Source organism: Callospermophilus lateralis, chromosome 10 (assembly GCF_048772815.1).
Source record: "Callospermophilus lateralis isolate mCalLat2 chromosome 10, mCalLat2.hap1, whole genome shotgun sequence".
Lineage (NCBI taxonomy): Eukaryota > Metazoa > Chordata > Mammalia > Rodentia > Sciuridae > Callospermophilus > Callospermophilus lateralis.
Genome location: NC_135314.1, coordinates 122,481,857 through 122,502,650, shown reverse-complemented (window position 1 = coordinate 122,502,650; position 20,794 = coordinate 122,481,857).

Here is a 20,794-nt window from a genome sequence, read left to right as displayed (position 1 = left end):
CAGATGTCAAAAATTCCTTGAGCTAACTAAAATAAAGATGGAGGGTATTTATAAGGAAGCAGAGCATCCCTAGGGCAGATATTATGGCTTAGCTTCAAAAAGAATGATACCGAAATCCAGAAAACCTCAGGCTCTCCATCCCTGCCCCATTATCCAATCATGCATCCATATCTCTCCTTGTCTCTCTCTCCCTGGATTCCTCCTCTCTCCCCCTAGTATCTCTGCTTCTTATTCCATTTCCTCTCATCACATTTGTCTTTCTCTCTGCTGACTTGTTTAAGAATGCCCATAACTAAACACAGTCACCTCACAGCAGCTGAATTTTGTGTCCTCAATTGTAGACAGTTGAGACTCTCTAGAATCACCATTCAAATTTTTAGGAGCCAAAATTCCAAAACTTAGGTTTGAGGCCCAAAGCTTATATAATCAACTCTGGCCAACTCCAGGCTTCTGGATGGGTGAGATAGATTCTCAGAGGAGTGGCCTTGGCAGTAGAAAAACAGCTGATTCTTCCTCCAAGGCTGGGACTGGCAGGAGAACACCAACATTTGTTTCTGCAGTATTCCACTTTTTCTCCACATTTATAGCATCTACCTGATTGACACATATATTGATCACTAATTGGTGAGCACATAAAATCAAGTTATAGTTGATTCTGCTCACCTCAGAGTCTTCTCCTCTATATGGTCATCTTTGTTCTTGTTCATTGTGTTAGCTTTACAATGGAACCTTCAGCCAGTAATATTTTCCTCTTTCAAGTTCATAGAGAACCAACTATAGAACCAAGTCTTGAACATTCCCTTTCCCCAAATTAGTTTGTTGAATATAGAAAACCTAAGGAGAGGTCAGAGGTTTTGAAGCCAAAAAGTGTCACAAAATGATTAAGAAATACAAATACAGTTAACCTGAAAATTTCAGAAAAGAGTATTAGACATGTCATCCATGTAATCTCTTGAAGGAAAAAGAATTGAGCAAAAAAGAGAAAACTGAAAATGGAAAACACACTTTAAATAATTCTGATAACCCATATGCTATCTCAGTTCCAAATTCATGTATGTGATATATAGAAATAGATACGGAGACCATGTCAGAACTGGAGGTAGTGATGGGTGCAGACATCTTGCAGCTGAGGTTTACAGAAGAGTTGGAGCTGCTGTGTTTGGGATCCTTTACAGTATCTAGATCACTCCACACAGGGTAACTTAACAACCACAACAGCTAAATTTCATGGTAGAGGAACTTGCAAATTCAGAAAGAGCTAAAAACCCACCAAAATTCCTGCCTTCTTTTTCTGTATTGTATCAGAACCAACAGACCCATGCCCTTGTTCAAGTTAAAAAAGAGAAGGTATTTTTTTCCTCCTTGTCAGAGAATTAAATTGTAGCTAAAAGTGTTTAATGCTACTTCAGCCTAAAATGGGGGAGGGGGAGAAAACTATTTTGTCTATAGACAAATAGAGAAGATAGGAAGAGACTTTAAGATTTTGGAGCATTAAAAGTGATGCAAAGCCCATTTAATGGACACCCCCGAAGCTTTTTTTTTTCCCTCCGAAGCACTGCAATTGATTGCCATGAGATTATGATGCCATTAAAATTCACTCTGCCCATAAACTAATGCTGCGGAAAATGCTGACGTTTATAGCAGTTCCTACAAGGGACATATTTCAGTGTGAAAGTAAGTCCTAATGTGAGAACTTTATCTCAGTAAAGCAACATCTAGGAAGGGGGAAGGAGGAGGAGGACGAGAGGCTGTCCGGGAGTGCTGTGAGTTTTATTTCTCTCAATAATGGGTGTATGGATGCTAAATTTCAAAGACTTTTTAAAATAAATCTATTGGCCTTTGACAAAATCAATCCAAACCCCATAAACCAAGAAGTCATCCACTTGATATTAATGAGCCCACATTTGCATTTATTTGTCTCTTACACTAGACAAACCATTAATTTCGTGTTTATGCTTCCTTTGAAGTCTGAATGCTCATAGATAGATGGCCTCATCGAATCTCCTGCTGCTACATTAATATTTCGCTATAAATGATAAATTTTATCATTTTCCACAACACCCCTTTTTACTTTAAGAAAGCTGTGAAAATACAAGCAATAAGTCTTAAGGTCTGAAAGCACAGCTTTTTTTTTTTTAATACTCTTGAGCAGGGTTCATTAAAATCATGGTATCTTTAACATCAGGGCACCTTTGATGGCCTCTAGAAGTTGAAACCAAAATGATGTATAACTCATCAACTAATCAACGTTTCTTGGATAAAAGATGGTTGGTATGGCTACAGCTGGCCCTCAGGTCCATTCTTGACCCAACACTCAATTTCTAAATTTTTTCTGGAATTTATCTATAATATGTTAGCTTCAAATATGAGACTAATTCTGTGATTTTAAAGGGGGATATATTTGGAAAGGTTTGAGGTAGAAACATTTATCACAGCAGGATGTTCTCACTTGGTAGGGTTCAGGATGGCAAAGCACCAGGTAGAAGGGTCAAGGGTGTCTAAGTAAAATGGATTGAGGTTATGTGATAAACAATGTATTATGCCATAGAGATGGCCACAGAACATTCTATTACTCTGTCTGATGATGATGATGGATGAATACTTACTCCCTTCCTGTATATCAGACATGAGCTCTGAACTCTGCAGTCATCTTCTCAACAATCCTAGGAGACAGTTGCTTCTGTTCTTCTCAGCTTATGGTTGAGGGAAATGAAGCCCAAAGTGGTAAATACTTTGTCAAAGGTGTAACTACCAAGTGCTGTCCCATCAAATCCACCAGGATCTCCTAGAAGTGCCTGCAACCTTTTGTTATATGCATACCAATTCTTTTAGTTCTGCTTCCATCATAGAGGTTAGGAGGAGACCCAAGCCAAGAATTTCCAGGCAACTGACTTTGGTGACAATCACCTGGAGTCAGCTGGAAGCATGGAAGAATTAGAACATCTCTATAGTGTCCATCTACCAAAAAAAAAAATTCTATCTCCCTCTCTCTCTCTCTCTCTTTAAGATATTTTCTTGGCACATTCTCTCTCTTCTCTTATTACTCAAATAGCCTCTTTTCTGCTGCAGATAGCTCCAAAAATGATCTCACCACAGATCCCTTAACTTCACCTCCACCACCATAATGTATTTACTTTTTGCTCATATAGTTTTTGCTACAATTCATGTTTTGTGTTGCTGTTTCATTAAAATTAATGTTTAGCTTTCTATAATCATTTAAATATACATTCCTAACCAGTTATATTTTTTCAGATTAATATTACATGTTCCTTTTGGGAGAAGATGGACAGGAATCTCTTTGTTCAGAGAACTCATGTTCAAACTGATTCCATAAAAAAAGTCTACAGCTGGGATTGTGGCTCAGCGGTAGAGCACTCACTTAGCACGGGTGGGACCCGGGTTCGATTCTCAGCACCACATAAAAAATAAAGGCATTGTGATTGTCCATCTACTAAAAAAATTCTCTCTCTCTCGCTCCCTTTCTATCTCTCTCTCTCTCTCTCTCTCTTAAAAAAAAGACTATTTGTATTAGCTGTAAGAATCATAATAAAAACATTTACAAATCATTGTGACATCTGACATCCATAGCAGGATTGGTTTGACTTTTTGTTGAATTCTGAGCCAAATATGTGATTAAGAACTGCAGTGAAATTTTTTAACATGTAAATATAAGCTTTGTCATTAAAATACTAGATTGTTCAGGAATGAAAAAAGCAGCTCATTAGTAAAGTGACCGAAAAATCCCTGTTTGAAGAAAGCACTCATGGGAATAAGTACTAATACACTAGAATAGCCTGTCCTGCATTGTCAGATGAGAGGTAGAGCAGAAACCAAAGGGTGTAGTCAGACTACTGTGTCACAGGAAAGGCTGCAAAAGCAAACTGTCTTTATGTAGCTAATTAGTGACTGAGGAAGGAAAACCATCAACTGCAATAAGGAATGCTGAGAAAGCTCCTTTATGAGTTTTTTATGCCCATCAGACCTGCATTTGCAAAAGTTGACATGTGCCAAGGCTTATGAGGTGCCACACACTTTCAAACTTCACATTTGATCCCACAACCACCCTGTAAAAGGATACTATCATTCGTCCCATTTTACAGATAGCAAAAATAAGATCCTGGGAAGACAGCTAACTTGCCTAAGGTCTCACAGCTACTGAGAGATGAAGCTGGGCTTCAAAGCAGAAGTCCTCTCTCCAATATATCATTGTATTGCTTCCTTAATAGACACACATTAACCCTAGGAAGAAAGCATGTATCAACACACTGTATGTTGTTGTTGTGTTTATCTACTTTAATAAATGGGTTTCTTTTAAGGCAATAGAGGAGGAGACCATTATAATCTCTCAGATAATCATGACTACCAGTGAAGTCAGTCTTTCCAGGCCTGGAGCTTCTACTAAAGACCCGATTATATAACTTCCCCATTTCCCAGTAAAGCATCAAGAGGAAATAGCAGACTCTTGAGTGCTGGGCATGCTATCTTAAACTTGAAAGCTATACCCAGAATACCATTCAATGGAATTAGAGTGACCTAACTTTTAAAAATTGCCATCTCCCTTTGAGAAAGTAGTTATGCCAAACTATTGGCCTGTCTGTGACTAGAATTAATTAGATTAGATCTAGAAGAGTTTTGTCAATGGAGGTATAAGGCTTTGACAAATAATTTTGGGGCAGTAAGGAAAATGGGGAACTCCCAACTGATGGTACAGCCTTTACTTTCATTCCTTCTTTTTTTTTTATTGCTCCTCCATGCTTCTTCCTTTGGGGTAAAACTAGTTCCATATTTTAATTATCTATAAGGAGAATCTTCAAAAGGATAATGGGTTAGAGAAATTAAAGTAGAATCCTGAGGGAAGGATGGATGTAAACCAGGACTTGAACAACCGTGGGAACAAGAGCCTTGTTTTTCTATTGAACTAACCCACCAATCAACTCTGATGATGGTAAATAAAACTCTAGCACCAAAATTCAGAAACACCAAGACCTAGTTCCAAGATCTTGGTGCAAAAACTTGGTTCTAGATGGTGTTTCTCTACCGCTGAACCACAACCCAGCCCCTCTTTTCCTCCTCCCCCTCCTCCTCCTCCCCCTCCCCCTCCCCCTCCCCCTCCTCCTCCTCCTTCTTCTTCTTCTACCAGGGAATGAACTCAGGGGCACTCAACACTGAAGCATATCCTCAGCCCTTTTTTGATTTTTATTTGGAGATAGGATCTCACTGAGTTGCTTAGAGCGCCTCACTTTTGCTGAAGCTGGCTTTGAACTTGTGATCCTCCTGCCTTTGCCTCCCGAACTGCTGAGATTACAGGTGTGCACCACCATGCCTGGCTTTCATGATGCTGGTTACATAACTACAGATCAGTTATGCCCAGTGAGCCAAGAACTACCTTCGGTCAACTTCCCCCACGAAGAAACTAGCTCAAAACAAAACAAAAAAAAAGGAGCTTTGTACTACTACTGAAGTGAACATAAACTGAAAAACAGGTTTTCAAGAGAGTAAAAAAAATTAAATACACAATTGAGACTTGAAATAATTCATGTAAATAAGCTTGGTGGCACTGGAATTGCCACAAATATTGATGCTTCTGGAATCAGTTTGTCTCCACCTCCTGTCATACAGTGAGGAGCTTAGATCCTCAACCAAAAGGGGAGGGTCTCCTTCCACCAGATCCTGCCCCAAGTCACTAAGGACTCTTTAGTGTTGATCCAGAAGCACAAGCCCTTGTTGTTCCTCACTGTTTGTGGGCTCCAGGACAGAGATGACCCCCTCACCTACATTTTCCCCTCCCTAACTAATATCATTAAAGAGATGGCAGTAACTGAGTGCATCACTAATTTATAACTTCCATCTGCCCGATTCTTTTCTACCAACTATTTCAAGTGCTGCGTTGGATTTCCTGATTCCAGAACCAAGGTTGAAATTTGCTTTGGTCTATTCTTTTAAGAGAGATGGATAAAGAAAAGAATAAGAAAACAAAAAAAAATTAAGAAAGAAATGTTAACACATACAGCTCAGTGGATACACAGAAGACAAAGTTCTTTTCATTCCATAACAATAATCACCAAGAAGTAGGCGCCATTGTTTTGGGCAAGGTTGTACCCCAGTGCCCATTGTATGCGATGCAGAGTATATATCTGCACTTCTGCCGCCAAAGCCTGTTCGGTACTGAGAATGGCACCCATTGTGCCCGTGTTGCTAGGTAGGACTCAGGCTCACCAATGGAAAACACTTGCTTTCACCTTCCCCTGACCTCTGCTTTGCCATCCAAATTCACCGTTATGGATATAATGCAGACCTCTGGCATTCGAGGTCCTCTTGCCCTGCACTTCTGAAACAAAAGCTATTATACTGCACCATGAAAGCACGGACACAGAGAGATAAAGGGACCGGAAGACTACACTAAGCAGAGGGAGCCTAAACTCCATTTAAAATTAAAAACTCAAGGAAAACAAAATACTTCCAATTAAAAATGAGCCTTTGTGTATACACATATATGCATTCATCAGAACATTTCATCTAAATGCTCATGATAGAAGCAAGTGACCTGTCCTTGCTTTCAGAAACCAAGAGAGGAATAGCTGGAGAAGAGGGGAAGAAAAGAAGGAAGCCTAAGGTAGCTAGCCAAAGCTCATTTTAATGAATGGGCTCCAACACAGGGTGGGGAAGGAGGAAAGGTGTCTTTTAAAATAAGAAATGGCAGGGAGGGGGTACAATGTGCTTCATGCCCCTGAATAAGTGAAGGAAGAAACCAGACATTTGTTTACAGCCCCTTCCCCATTTAGGAAAGAAGTAGCTGAAAGCAGGTACCATTTTGTTTCCATTGAGGGAATTTCAGTGCTCACCCCAAATCCCAGGGCAGATGTGTCAGATTTGTCATTTCACTTTCTGAGCAGCTCAAGGTGTTTCAAAAACTTAGAAGTCAGGGGAGGAAATGCTCAGCAGACTCCTTAGGTCTAGAGTGAGGCTGAGAAATTATGAGGCTTAGCCTGGCTTTGGGTATTACCCATTCAACACCCAAGGCCCAGGTGTTTTAGATGTGGCATTTTCTTAAAGTCATCCAGAGCAAAACTTCTCATGACAGTACTCCCAACCCCAGCTCCCCATGACACCCATTCCTATACCACACTCCTCTAATGCTTTGCTCCTGTTGTCTCTCTGCTTGGAATCCCTTCCTCCTCTCCTCACTTCACCTATCCAGCTCCTATTCAATCCTTCGCAACTGACTTTTGACCAACAACAGTCCCTCCAACTCCATGAACAGATGAGGTGCACCTTTGCCCACAGGCCTCTGCCTTAATCATTTGAGGCTATATCAAAAAGTCTTCCCAACTCCATTGGGAGCCTCTGCCTTAGTCATTTGAGGCTATCAAAAGTCTTTTCTACTCCATTGGGACCTCTAGTGTACTAACAATAAATAAAACTGCTGACAAAAGGCCCATGTTGAGTAAACATATAACTGATGAATGCCTAATAACTGGAAAGTCTTTCTTTTTAAAAAATTATAATCAACACATATCAACTGTACAAATTAAGGGTATGATGGTGACATTTTCATACATGTATATGTCATGCTTCAATCATATCCAACCTCCCTTCTTCCTTCTCTTTCCCTCCCTCTTTCCCTCCTTCCCCTGTCAGCTTTCCCCTTCCCTATATTCCCTCTTTCATGTAAAGTCTTTTTTATTCCAGTTCTAAATCTTAGTGCTATCACTTAAAGTTAAGATGATTAATTCAGACTGTCCCCTTCTACAGTCTGAAGGATGAGTAGACACTGAGGCTCACCCTCGGTTAGCTATAATCTAGATCAGTATGTTATACGCAGGACCCAAATCAAGCCTCAATGGAAACCTCCAGGTCCAGGGAGAGACCTTCCTTCTAATCATAAGGGCAAAGCCTGAGATCATCCATCCTGCTGCAGGTAGAGGGCACTGAATACAGAAAGAATCACTGAAACTGGAGTCAGGTCAAAGAAAGGAGCATTATACACTGAGTCAAGGCAGAGCACAGACCTTGGGTGCTAATCTCACTAAGGTGAGGACCAAACTTCAGCAGTGAATATCAAGATATATCAAGAAAATCATAGACCTAAACACCACAAATTGTATTGTTTTAGCAAAAGAAACCCAAATCCCTTGGCCAGAGAATAACATAAAACTGGATTTAAAGCTGAGGATTGAATAGGAATAGCCCCAAAGATTAGATACATATGAGCCAGGCAGACAAGGACAGCATTATCTCACTTAGTCCTGTTTTTTTTCTAAGACGTAACATTTAGGTTATGAGGGGTTCAAAATAACAAATTTTACATGTCCTTTCTGGCCATGGGACACATGCAGGACACTTCCTGAAAGGGAAGTGAGTCCGGGTTTTTCAAATTAGTATCCACATGTGTTAGGCAGCTTTTCAACACTGGGACCAAAATACCTAACACAAAGGAGAAAATATTTTTTTTGGCTCCCTGGTTTTAGAGATTTCAGTCCATGGTTGGCTGTTCCATTGCTTTGGCCTGTAATGAAGCAGAACATCAAGGAATAGTGGAAGGGTACAGCCAAGGAAATCTGTTCATCTCAGGGCAGCCAGGAAGGGAGGGGCATGACAAGAAATAATTCCCAATGACCTACTTCTTTCAACCAATTCGCACCTCCCATGGACTCCATCGCCTCCCAGTAGTCCATTCAGATGAATCCACTGATGAGGTCAGAGCCCTCCTGATTCATCCACTTCCCAAAAGCTCCACCTCAGAACACTGGGAACATTGGGAACCAAGCCCTCAACACATAAGTCTTTGGGGGATACTTCATATCAAAACTATAAGACTAGAATGTCCAATGCAAGGCTTTCTGGTCAAAATTGGAGTGATGAATATAAGTTGGGCATTAGGACAAAGTAGTATTTCCCACTTTCAATCAAAGACCTCTATCTTGAGGATCACTGACCCAAATATTCCTGTAGTGACATCTCTGAGCCTCAGAACAAGTTGTGACTTTATTTTCCCAGAAGACTGCCTGAAAGTCTCTAGGTCACCTCTAGCATGATGCCACAGGGGCAGGACCCCAGTGAGCCACCTGCACCTGGTCAATGAACAAAAACACAGCAGGCCTGGTTCTGCTATCGAAATACAGTCACTCTGTTCTACAGTAAAATGCAGCCCACAGAATGTCAGGCCCAATGAGGCAGCTTAGTAAGTGAGGAGGTAGAGATCTCATTTGGCCAAGGCAGAAATGGAGAAGCTACTGATTCATGTTGCTGTTTTAGAAACAAAGAACTTCCTGGATCTCTATGTTCCCTCTAGCTTCAGATATAAAGGTAATCTCCACACCCAGGAGAGCCAAACCAGTAAACCAGTACAAGAGTCATAAATCAAGCATTTATACTCAGATAAGGTAGGTTTTAGGTGTGGAAAGTGGAAGAACACATGTCTGAGGTGCAGGGAATGAGTTGGTTCTTTAGAAATCAATCCAGATTACAGATAATTATAATGCACCAAAATAATAATAATAATAATAATAATAATAATAATAATAGAAAGGAAATGAGTAAAATAGAGCTAGTAGATCAAAGGGAGGGAGGAATGGAAGAAAAGTAGAGGCACAGGGAAATAAGAATGACCAAATTGTTATGTGCATGTGTGAATATGGCATAATCAATCCCATCATTATGCATAATTACAAGGCACTAATAAAAAAGAAGTTGATAACAAATGAAACTACAAGGATTTGAAAAGTTTTGATCTCATTTAACCATTGTTTTTATATAATTTTACAAACTAATAAAAATAAAATATAATACTGATTTAAAAAACTCAATCCAGAAGTGAAGATGGTATATTTAGAAATCTTAAAAATAGTTTTTAAATTAACAATGTTAGGGCTGGGGTTATGGCTCAGCAGTAGAGTGCTTGCCTGACACGTGCGAGATCCTGGGTTCGATCCTCAGTACCACATAAAAATAAATAAGTGAAATAAAAAGGTATGTGTCCAACTACAACTAAAAAATAAATATTAAAAATAAAATAACAATGTTAAAGCATATCCACATTGGAGAATAGTTTAGATGTACTTCTTCTGTCCAAGCAGTGAAATAACTAGTTTTATTTTTTTAATTTAAAAAAAAAAAAAAAACCTTTGGTAGCTGCAGCATTTTGTTTTCAAAACTAAGGATTTAGAAAAATTTTGGAAGTAGAGCCTGAAGACAATTCTACTTTTTCTGCAAATGCCAGAAATAAGTCATCTTACTCCCAAACCATTCTGTCTGTTGAGTTCCCCAAGGGGACCTTCATTCACCAGTCACTCATCAGAAATCTCAGAGATTCTTCCTGCTCTCTCAACCTTCATACCCAGCCTGCTGTTTAAGTTCTGTGACCTTAGTTACCTACCTTGTGTGTGTATTCCCTCCTTCGCCTACACTCCATTGGCAGTGCAGGACTACCCATCTTCTCTCTCTTTCCTCCTCCTGACCCAAGTCCTGACCTTCCTCTTACTCCAATTCCTTCTTCATTCTTCACCGTAAGTAAACTTTCTCAAATGTAAGTCACAGGCATTCCCTTGATTGTGCACAGTTTTTCTTTGTTTCTTTGGTGTTTTTCCACTGACAATAGCAATGTTTTAACCACAAAAGAACCAGCTGAGGGGCTTTTACAGACTTGGTGAATAAAAATTCCCAAGGGTTATAAGGAGACAGTTTTTAATAAAGGAATGGATGGTTTACTGTAGAGGACATGAAAGTGACAAGCTGGTGACACACAGAAGGGTGGCTAACCAGGGCTGAAGAAAGCTAAGATGGAAGACAGTGATTTTGTGGTGCTCTCTGTAGAGTTATAAAAACTCCTCAACAGGGCTCAGCATCCTGTTGTTGGAGCTGGGATGGTAACAGATGAAACGGATCACATATCACCACCAAACCAACATCTAAACCATAGCACAAAGTATGCCAGCCAATGGCCCACCACTGCTCACCCAGTTCAGGATCCTGCCCAGTTTAATTTCAACCCACATTTCCAGATTTATCTCCTATAGAGCCAACTCCCTAACACCACAGCATTGTCCTTCTTCCTATAAAAATCCTGAGCTTTTATTCCTATCTCTGCCCATGCTCTTCCAGCCACCTGAAAATCTCCCTCTGACTCTCACATCACACCTAAAGTTCCTGGGGCTGTCTAAATCACAAGTAAACCTCCCCTTTGTTTTTCTTCTTGTCAAAGTGCACAATTAATTATTAAAATATCATTTGTGACTATCATACTTTATGAGATAAAGACAACATGATTGTCTTGTGGAAATTGGGCATGTGAACAGGAAGCAAAAGTAACAAGTTTATACTGAGTATCAAGCACTTACATAAGAATTGGTTGAGAGGTTTTTATGAAATTTACTAAAGAAAGCTAATAAGATGTAGACCCCTGTTTCTACCAAGTTGGCCTTAGATGTAAATCAACCAATGAGAAGTAAAGATCAACTTCTGGAACACTACCCTAGGAAGAAGACCAATATAAAGAAATGAGCTTTCCATCATCCTCCCTCCATTTTGTATCCTGCTTGATCTTGATCAAATAAAATGCTAAAATCTCTGAAAGTGGGAGCCCAGAAGCTACCTAGTCCCAATCTGACATCATGTCCATCAACAGACACATCCTTCCTGGACAAGAACAAGGGATATTAGGAATAGCACAGATCAGTACTTGAGCTACTTTTTAAATTTACTGTGCCAACAAAGAGGCCTGTTTTAGGTTTTTGTTATTGTTGTTCTGTTGTTAAAAAGGCTTGATTGGGGGCTGGGGTTGTGGCTCAGCAATAGAGCACTCATCTCGCAGGTGTAAGGCCCTGAGTATAATCCTCAGCACCATATAAAAATAAATAAAATAAACGTACATATAAAAAAAGAAAATACTCTTTTTTTAAAAAAAAGACTTGATTAGACTGAGCCATGTGGGTAGGTCGAAGAAGATTGGGATAACACGTTTCCTCCTACTCTTAACTCTTCTAGATAATCCTAGTAAAGAGCTACAAGCAGTAACAGAGAAAAACCCAAGAAAGAAGGAGGACAGAGAAGACCTCTGAGGAGGGGCTGCTGCAGTTGAGCCCTGAGGGAAAACCTGGGTGTCCTGAAGAGACACCTTAAGCCCAGATAGAGGCAAGAAATGACTGTATTATTTGGGAAGCACTTTCAAGACTTTCTGAGTGAATTTGTACTGTCCATAATAAACTCTTTAATTGATTGGAACACATACAGATTCTGGGACCTAGAACCAGGACAGATGGGTAGCTCTGTACCTTGATAAACAAAAATAGCTTATGAAACAGTACCACTCATTATTGGAATGTCCTTCAAAGTACTATTCTTACCACATTGATTTTCTGTGCAGGAATTTATAAGACTCTCTACTGTCCTTTGGAACTAACTTCATCCATTCTGGATTTTGCTTGATCAGACTATGTGTGAAAGTCTCTGAAGGGAAGAGGCATCTCCATGTATTCGTGTCCAAACTATCTCCCAACTTCATCCTTTTGTTTTAGACAAACCTGTTGCCTCAGATCCAAACATGCTTCTTTCCTCTTCTTCATCTTTGCTTAGACTGTGCCCACCATGTGAGCAGGAAAGGTGGGAAGTAGTTGAGAAGAAAGACAAAGAGAAGGGAGGGAAAAGAAGAACAAATCAACACCAAAAGCAGTAGAAAACAAGGAGCAATTAAAATTAGAGATGAAATTGAAACAAAAGAAGCAATTAAAAAAATAACAAAACAAAAAGTTGGTTCTTTGAAATAATAAATAAATTTGACAAACCCTTACCATGCTAACAAAAAGAAGGAAAAAACTTGAATTAAAAACATGTGAAGAAAAAGGAAATATCACAACAGACAATACAAAAAATAATTAGAAGTTATTTTGAAAACTTGTACTCCAGTAAAATAGAAAATATCAAAGGCATTGATAAATTTCTAGGGTCATATGATTTACCCAAAATTAATCAGGATGATATACACAATTTTAACAGATCAATTTCAAGCAATGAAATAGAAGATACTATCAGAAGCCCGGGACCAAATGAATACACAGCCAAGTTCTACAAGACCTTCAAAGAAGAACTAATACCAATATTCCTCAATTTATTGTAGGAAATAGAAACAGTAAATTTCATTCTATGAGGCCAATATCACCCTGATTCCAAAATCAGGCAAAGACACATCAAAGAAAGAAAACTAATGAACATAGATGCAAAATTTCTCAATAAAATTCTGGCAAATCAAATACAAAAACATATCAAAAAGATCAAGTGGGGTTCATCCCAGGGATGGAAGTTTGGTTCAACATACAGAAATCAATAAATGTAATTCATCACATTGATAGACTTAAAGATAAGAACCATATGATCATCTCAATAGATACAGAAAAAGCATTTGACAAAATACACAACCCCTTCATGTTCAAAACACTAGAAAAATTAGGGATAACAGGAACATATCTCAACATCATAAAAGCTATCTATGTTAAGCCCCAGGCCAACATCATTCTAAATGGAGACAAATTGAAAGCATTCCCTCTAAAAACTGAAACAACACAGGCATGCCCTCTTCTACCACTTCTATTTAACACAGTTCTTGAAACACTGGCCAGAGCAATTAAACAAGAGAACTTAAAGGGATATGGATAGGAAAAGAAGAACTCAAATTAGCACTATTTGCCATCAATATGATTCTATACCTAGAAGACCCAAAAATTTCCACCAGAAAACTCCTAGAATGAGTAAATGAATTCACCAAAGTAGCAGGATACAAAGGCATATATAAGTCAAAGGCATTTCTGTATATCAGTGACAAATCCTCTGAAAGGGAAACAAGTAAAACTACCCCATTTACAATAGCCTAAAAAATAAAATAAATAAAATAAAATACTTGGGAACCAACCTAACAAAAGAGGTGAAAGACCTCTAAAACAAAAACTACAGAATGCTAAAGAAAGAAATTATGAAAGACCTTAGAAGATGGAAAGATCTCCCTTGTTCTTGGATAGGCATAATTAATATGGTCAAAATGACCATACTACCATGACATTCCTCATAGAAATAGAAAAAGCAATCATGAAATTCATCTGGAAAAATAAAAGACCCAGAAGAGCTAAAGCAATCCTTTGCAAGAAGAGTGAAGCAAGTGGCATTACTATATCAGACCTTAAATAGTAATAAAACAGAATGGTATTGACATTAAAATAGACTGGTAGACCAATGGTACAGAATAGAGGACACAGAGACTACTCACATAATTACAGTTATCTTATTTTAGACAAAGGCACCAAAAACATACATTGGAGAAAAGATAGCCTTCTCAACAAATGGTGCTGGGAAAACTGGAAATCCATATGCAACAAAATGAAATTAAACCCCTATCTCTCACCATGCACAAAACTCAACTCAAAGTGGATCAAGGACCTAGGAATTAAACCAGAGACTCTGTACCTATTAGAAGAAAAAGTAGACTTAAATCTCCATCATGTCAGGTTAGGCCCCTACTTCCTTAATAAGACTCCTATAGCGCAAGAATTAAAATCAAGAATCAATAAATGAGATGGATTCAAACTAAAAAAAGTTTCTACTCAGCAAAAGAAACAATCAATTAGGTGAACAGAGAGCCTACTAATTAGGAGCAAATTTTTACCACTCACACATCAGATAGAGCACTAAAGAATTCAAAAAGCTAAACACCCCCCAAAAAATCATATATAACCCAATCAATAAATGGGCCAAGGAACTGAACAGACACTTCTCAGAAAGTGATATAGAATCAATCAACAAATATATGAAAAAATGTTCATCATCTCTAGCAATTAGAGAAATGCAAATCAAAACTACTCTAAAATTTCATCTCATTCCAGTCAGAATGGCAGCTATTAAGAACAAACAATAAGTGTTGGCGAGGATGTGGGGGAAAAGGCACACTCCTACATTGCTGGTGGAACTGCAAATTGGTGCAGCCAATTTGGAAAGCAGTATGGAGATTCCTTGGAAAGCTGGGAATGGAACCATCTTTTGAAACAGCTATCCCACTCCTGGGTCTATACCCAAAGGACTTAAAAAGAGCATACTAGAGGGACATAACCACAGCAATGTTTATTGCAGCACAATTCACAATAGCTAAACTGTGGAACAAACCTAGATGCCCTTCAGTAGACAGATAAAGAAAATGTGGTATACATACACAATGGACTATTACTCAGCATTAAAAGAGAATAAAATCAAGGCATTGATTTATGGATGGCATTGGAGAAGATAATGCTAAGTGAAGTTAGCACATCCCAAAAAAACAAATGTTGAATGTTTTCTCTGATATAAGGAGGATGATTCATAGTGGGGTTGGGAGAGGGAGCAAGGGAAGATCAGACAAACTATAGATAGGGCAAAGGGGTGGGAGGAAAAGGGAGAGGGCATGTGGGTAGGAAAGATGGTGGAATGAGATGGACATCATTACCCTAAGTACATGTATAAATATACCAGTGGTGTGAATATACTTTGTATACAACCAAAGATATGAAAAATTGTGCTGTATATGTGTAATATGAACTGTAATGCGTTCTGCTGTCATATATAACAAATTAGAATTTTAAAAAAGAAAAGAAGGAAAAAAGAGAATAAGGTTAAAGGAAAGGAAGGAAAAGTACAGTCTTTCTGCAAACTTGGGAATATAGAAGAAAAAAATAGTAATATTTTCACTGAACTACCTATTCCAAATGACTTTCCAGCATACATATTCTTCTCATAGCTCTTTTTAAGAAGGTAGATTAATTGTTTGACACACTTCAAGTAAGTACTGAAAGTTTTTCTCAAGGTGTTTTATCGGGTCTGATAAATTCTGCTTTGTGATATCTGAAGTCACCTCTTTTCCTTCAGAAAATTATATAGAAAGAAGATAAGCTAATTCTTATCCACAAATATAGGAAGTAGGACAGTACCTCTTGCAAAATCCTGATCCTCCACTTAAAAATCCATTGTGCATCAGTGTTTCATTTTAGTCATCCTCATGCCTCAGAGCACTGACACATGTTAATCTTGGTTCTAAACTGAAGCAAAGATGCAATATATTGGGTTTTAGCAGAGTTATCTCTCAGACAGTTGTTTTTTAGATAAGTTCAAGAAACTGACCCAGTATGTGTAATCATTCGGCTTTCCTTCTTAGACTTGGCACTCCCACCAAAATCCTGCCCCTGAGGCCTCCTCACATGTGTATACAAGATGGCAAAGCACCAAATGAAACCACAAATAATTCAATCTAAAGCCAAAGCCAATTCTAAATGATTTGTCTCAACAGAATTAACTGAATTTGCCAAATTCTCTGATGTTCTATAAACATAATTGCACTTCATAATTTGTTGCAATACAGACACTGGGAGACAGAAGTGCTGAATTAATTGTACCATTTTTGTGACCTCTAGACTTTCTCCATTAAGAGCGAGTTAATTTCTCAACATGAGAAGATTCATTTTTTGTGCAGAATAATATCAGTAATAAACCCACAGCATAAGTGAGCAGTGTGTACAAATGGCTGCTATCAAACAGCCATCTGATCACACCCTGGTTCAGCTAAATGCAATTTATGTCAAATGCATTAACAGAGGATGTTAAGGATATTTGATTTGTTTTGGCTTTGTAGGCAAATTGCATCATTTCTCAAGGATTTGGATATATATTTGTGACTAGATAAAACTAATAAGTAGGAGTATTCACCTCAAGGATCATTTGTGGGATCTTGATGCAATTCTGGAAGAGATGGGCTTCACCACTGAGACACAGAGGGGATGGCTTGTCCTGGGAACTCCAGGTCTTCAAGAGGCCAGTGGACATGTGTTCTTTTTGAAGACTTCTCTTCATCCTTCAGGCTTACCCTGACTATGTGGGCAGCAGTTGAGCCACCCTTAAGATGATGGCTTTTTTTTTTTTTGAGCTGTAGTTTTGACCTCAGTGTATTTGTAAGGCAAACTAACTGTGGCCCGATGGTCTTGCTGTGAAGTGCACCTTAGATGTTGTTTTGTAGCTTCTTTCTGTTGTACACTGAGAAGTGGCCCCTGGTGCTGTCTAGGTGCTGACTGAGGGTCCATCCATTTCTCTGAAAATGATTGAAGATGTCTAAAACTCATTTGTGAGGAAAGGGGACTTAGAACTAGTTCAATGCTTCAGGATTTCAGAAGGACTGACTGACTTTACTTTAAATGACTTGTTATTTTTTAAAAGCTAATATTAATCTGATTTATTTTCATGAGAAATGGGGGATGTAAAACTTAAATCTAAATCATTCATAGCCCCTTCTTAATTAGGATCATTAGTTCTTCAGTTACTATCTAAACTTCTATTTTTGTTCAGAGTTTTCCCACTAAACTTGATTATAAATGCTAGATAATTCTAAAAAAGTATATCTTCACAGAATTTGTATTATTTCCACTATAAATTCTATTTAGCTCTAAATAGTAAAGAATGTGTGCCAATGAAATTGTTGATGAAAATGATATATAAGTAATAAATAGGGCTTTTATTTTTATTTTTATTGGTTGCTCAAAACATTACAATGATCGTGACATATCATATTTCATACATTTGATTCAAGTGGGTTATGAATTCTTATTTTTACCACGTGTATATATTGCAGGGTCACATTGGTTATACATCCATGTTTATACATACTGCCATACTAGTGTCTGTTGTATTCTGCTGCCTTTCCTATCCCCTTCCTATCCCCTCTCCCCTCCCCTCCCCTCCCATCTTCTCTCTCTACCCCATCTACTGTAATTCATTTCTCTCTTTTTTTCCTTTCCCCTCACATCCTCTTATATGTAATTTTGTATAACAATGAGGGTCTCCTTCCATTTCCATGCAATTCCCCTTCTCTCTCCCATTCCCTCCCACCTCTCGTCCCTGCTTAATGATAATCTTCTTCTTATGCTCTTCCACCCTGCTCTGTTTTGAGTCGCTCTCCTTATATCAAAGAAGACATTCGGCATTTGTTTTTTTAGGGATTGGCTAACTTCACTTAAAGTGATTAAAATACAATCTCTCAAGAAGTAAATCATTCAAGTGTTACAGTATATGACAATTGTAAGAAAGTTAGGACAAATTAGCAGTCAGTATAGTTGTCTTTCTTATTTCTCCTGAAAAAAAAATGGGAAAATTAGCCAAATATCTGGTACAAGGCAAAAACTTAACATTATCATCACCCATAGGCAGAGCAGCATCTAGCGAACTTGCAGCCTAGAAAGTGAGAGCATGCAAATATTCAGACAGAGGAAAGGATGCTGGCACTAAGAGCTTCAGAATAATCCACAGAACGTTAAATCTTAGATTTAAAGAATGGCACCTTGTGGAGAGCTGTGGTTTGACTGAAAAACATCATTACTTTTTTAAAATGTCAAGTTTCACATGGAATAAGCAAATCTGCATGTATGTACTCAGAAGTTCAAAGGAAATGTGAAAACATGCAGCACACTATCAAACTTTTTGATTATAATAACTCTTCTTGAATATCTTTGGGGTGCTGTGGTCCAAACTTAGGATGAAGTTGGTTTTTCTGCCATATGGAATGAAATGGTGTATGAGGCAAATTTGCCACAAAGAGACAAAAGTTAATGTGGGAATTTCATATTAAAATAATTGTTTTCAAGTATTCTTCATATACACCAGAAAAGAAATAGTAAACAATAGTATTTGTATATTGCTTATATAGAGGTTGAACTTCCCCAAAACAAGCTAAAAATCCGGAGTCAACATGACTATAGTCAACCCTCAGTATCCACAAGAGATTGATTCCAGATCCCCAAACCCCCAACATATACAAATATCAAACTCTGCAAATGCTCAAGTCCCTTATAAAATGATATACTATTTACATATAACCTATACAATCCTCTGGTGTACTTTAAATCATCACCAGATTACTCATAATACCTAATACAATGTGACTGCTGTACAAGTCATTGTTGTATTGTTCAGGGAATAATGATAAGAAACAGAAGTTTGTATGTGTTCAGTAGAAACTTAATTTTTAGAAAAAAAAATTATTTATTGTGTGCAATGTTTTGAAACATGTATACACTGTGGAATGACTAAATTGAGCTAGTTAAGATATGCATTATCTCACATATTCATTATTTTTGTGGTGATAATACTTTTTTTAAAACCTTTTGTTTTTTTTAGTTATACATAACAGTAGAATGTATTTTGACATATTATACAAACATGAAGTCTAATTTCCCATTCTTGTGGTTGTACATGATGTGGAGTAACACTGGTTGATTCATATATGAACATAGGACAGTTATGTCCAATTCATTCTTCAGTCTTTCCTATTCCCATAACCTCTTCCTTCCCTTCATTCCCCTTTGTCTAATCCAAAGTACTTTTGTTCTTCACACACACACACACACACACACACACACACACTTATTGTGTGCTAGCATCCGCATATCAGAGAGAACATTTCGCCTTTGGCTTTTTGAGATTGGATTATTTCACTTATCATGATAGTTCCAGTTCTATCCATTTACAGGCAAATGCCATCATTTCATTCTTCTTTATGTCCAAGTAATATTCCATTGTGTGTGTGTGTGTAATGCATGCACGCACACACACATACATTACATTTTTTTAATCCATTCATCTGTTGAAGGACACCTAAGTTGGTTCATGCTTAGCTATTGTGAATTTAGCTGCTATAAACACTGATGTAGTTATGTCACTATACTCTGCTAATTTTAAGTCCTTTGGGCATAAACTAAGAAGTGAGATAGCTGGGTCAAATGGTGGTTCCATTACAAGTTTCCTGAGAAATCTCCATACTGCTTTAAGAGTGGTGGCACCAATTTGCACACCCACCAGCAATGTATGAGTATGCTTTTTTCCTCCACATCCTTGCCAACATTTATTGTTACTTATATTCTTGATAATGGGCATTCTGACTGGTGTAGTTTTAATTTACATTTCTCTAATTGCTAGGAATGTTGAACATTTTTTCATATATTTGTTGACAGTATTTCTTCTATGAAATGCCTGTTCAGTTCCTTTGCCCACATATTGATTGGATTATGTGGGGTTTTGTTTGTTTGGAATTTTTGTTGTTGTTGTTGTTTAGTTGGTTGGTTTGGGGTTTTTTGTTCTTTGGGGTTTTTTTTCGTGGGGGGTGCTAAGGTCTTTATATATTCTGGAGATTAGTGTTCTTTCTGAGGTGTAGGTGGCAAAGATTTTCTGCCATTCTATAGACTCTCTCTTCACATTCCTGAATGTTTCCTTTGCTGTGAGGAAGCCTTTTAGTTTGATACCATCCCATTTATTGATTCTTGATTTTATTTCTTGTACTTTGGAGTCTTGTTGAGGAATTCAGTTCCTAAGCCAATATAATGGACATGTGAGTCAACCTTTCCTTCTAGTAGGTGCAGGGTCTCTGGTTTAATACCTAGGTCCTTGATGCACTTTGAGTTGTGTTTTGTGTAGGGTGAGAGATAGGAATCTAATCTCTTTTTGTTACGTATGAATTTTTTAAAATTTGTTTTAATTAGTTACACATGACAGTACAATGACCTTGACATATCATACATTTGAATCAGATGGATTTCCAGTTTTTCCAGCACCATTTGTTGAAGAGGCTATCTTTTTTCCATTATATGTTTATGGCACCTTTGTCTAGTATGAGATAATTGTATTTATGTGGGTTTGACCCTGTGTCTTCAATTCTGTACCATTGGTCTTCATATCTGTTTTAGTGCCAGTTCCATGCTGTTTTTGTTATTATAGCTCCGTAGTATAATTTAAGGTCTGGTATTTAGTA